The sequence below is a fragment of the Penaeus japonicus genome, unplaced genomic scaffold (genome assembly GCF_977035675.1).
Source record: "Penaeus japonicus unplaced genomic scaffold, GWHDUDI00000001_assembly GWHDUDI00000032, whole genome shotgun sequence".
In the NCBI taxonomy this organism is placed as follows: Eukaryota; Metazoa; Arthropoda; class Malacostraca; order Decapoda; family Penaeidae; genus Penaeus; species Penaeus japonicus.
The window spans coordinates 21738022-21740521 of NW_028234434.1; the positions used below are offsets into that span (position 1 = coordinate 21738022).

The following is a 2500-nucleotide window of genomic DNA, read 5'->3' on the forward strand; positions in this document are numbered from 1 at the left end:
AACGTAAATAACATGATAAACTCAAAAACTCTCTCAAAAAACTTACCTCGTTGTTGTTGGTTTCTCCTTAACTCCTTAAGATCATTTCTTGAATACATATACTAGGATACGACACTGTATCCTTTGATGCAATAAAAATGTGTATCTGCTGTTTTAAGTGAGAGAAAGCTGTGCCAACACAATAAAGCGTAGCTGCTCTAGTAAAGCATAAATAGAGAAGAGATTTTACAAGGGGACAAAGAAGTTAAAGTGAGCATTGAAGATAATGCATGCAGCGGTGCTAGAAAAGGCAGGCAAGGCGACTGTTGGTTATGTTTTGAAGAGATGTTTTAGCTAAGATGTCTTACACTGCCAGAAAACTGAAATAGTGTAGACTGAGCTCTTAGAAAGTTTCATGTTATTTTTGGATCAGTATGTCAGAATTTTTGAAGTGTTTTTGTCTTGGCTGAAGTCTGCTACCATTTATATTTATTACCCCACAAACAGGAAAATAATGGTTGATTACTTTTCTTGCATTAGATTTCATGATGTAGCTAAACAGTGATATTCTTACTTTATGTTATAATAAAGTAAATAAAGTAAATATTCCAGCAAGAAAAATAGAAAACATTTGTTTTCATTGGCTTGATGGAAAATCTTGCAAATGTGCACAGTAAATTTAATAGTTTTATATGAAGGTAACTAATAACTACTGTCATCTGTGATGTTTGGTAGCCTCTCCCAGTCTTTTTGACAATCTTGTGATCTGATAGAATTTGTTGCAGATCAGTTTTATTTTTATTTTTTTGTGGTTGAAATATTCAAGCTGATATAAACAAAGCATCCAGTTGCTATAAGTTGTTCATCCATAGGGGCTTTTTATGTAAAGTTTGGGTCCCTTTGTACAAGGACGTAGAATTAATATGTTTATTTTTTATTTTAATGGGGGTTTGTATTCTTCAGGAACATTTTTTTTTTTTTTAGACATAGATCAGAGCTTTTTGACTGTTTTTTGATGCAATGGGACTTGGTTTGAATTCCTGTTCATGCTAGGTCAGAATTCAAAACCTTTGGGCTGTTCTGCTGTCATCAGGGTTAATAAAGGTTTCTGAAAAGCCTATTCCACGAGGTGTCTTGGGGTTTAAAAAAAACACAAAAAAAAAACGAGCATCCACGTATGGGAGGAAATGACACAAAAATTAGTTATTGGTTCGTCCAGACTAACTTGTCATGTGAGGCTGGGCTGTGAGTGTTAAACATCGTTGTAGCATCTGAAAAGTGCTGTTCACTGACAAGACATTTATTTCTAGAATGTTATTAATGCATAATTTCTTATTACTTGAACCATTGCATTTTTGATGTTGTGCTAGACTTAAATACAGTAATATAACTCAGTGATATATAAGTACACTGTTTTGCTTAATATTAATACAATGCCATTGAGACTGGCTGTGCAAAGTCTCCATTAATTATTCTGTGATTTTCTGACTAGCATATTTAGGTCAATATTTCAGTGTTCCATAAACTGTAGACTACTCTGGGACAAGTTCCCATTGATGGCACATCATGGCAGTAATCATAATGATGTACTATTGGTATTTGGTAAAATCATACATATATTGAAGTCTTCTGCATGAGCTGTTACCTTTTAAAGATGTTTAAGACTTGAAGTATCTTCACTAACCATTCATATTAAACAAAATATTTGCCTCACTGATATGCCAGTGTGAGGAGGCAGAGAGTGGACTGCAGGTTTGGCTCAGTGTTTGTCTCGTGGTACAAGATACAGTTCCCAGCATGCAAAGTTAAACAAGCCTCCCTGTGAACTGATTTCACTTCTATGCAAAATATGAACATTTTAAAGGTGTTTAGCATCAAGTGTTTTGTGTACAATTTTTTTTTCTTGTTATATATATTTCCATACTTAATTTTTTTTTTTCCAAGCCAAATTTCAGGTTACTTTCAATTCAGTGTAACCCATTAAATTGAATCATCTGATGAATTTAAAAAGACTTAAAATGTCTTTGGAAAGGCAATAAATTTGGTCGTAGAAAGCGAGTTGAACAGTTGTTTGTTCTACATGTTGTGTCCTCTGTGTTACAGTGTAGTTCACATATGCAACTTGTCAATTTATAAATCACATGTTTATTATGAATGCATTTATAACGGATACACATGTTAGGCATCTTTTTTCATACATAATGAATGAGTTTCCTTTATTTGTATTTCTATTGTAAAAATAGGGTTAGTGAATGGCTTTAATGAATTTTATAATATGATAATTGGTTTGTATACAATGATCTTTTCTGTCTTGTGATTGCTATATTCAGTGGTTGACACACTCCAGATGCTAAAAGTATATCCGTCAAAAGCTAATTCTCTCCCCTCCCCCTCCACAAATTAAAAAAATGAATATCTAATATAATGATTCTAGCATGAACTTCTTCCAGAGCTGCAGGTGTCTACCACTGACTGTTAATTAATTCTGGTCAAGTGGATATCCTTCTTTGAATCAGCCTGT

At 33.4% G+C, this 2500-nt stretch overlaps 1 protein-coding gene across 3 annotated transcripts in view; it reads left to right on the top strand.

The window, feature by feature from the left end:
• LOC122245827 (calcium/calmodulin-dependent protein kinase kinase 1) overlaps positions 1-2500 on the top strand; it is a gene marked incomplete in the record, with an annotated part of 160588 nt that overhangs the window by 157896 nt on the left and 192 nt on the right. For all 3 annotated transcript variants that reach the window (XM_086556479.1, XM_086556481.1, XM_086556482.1), the window contains 1 exon segment: positions 1-2500. This exon segment is cut by the window's left edge and continues 146 nt beyond it; it is cut by the window's right edge and continues 192 nt beyond it.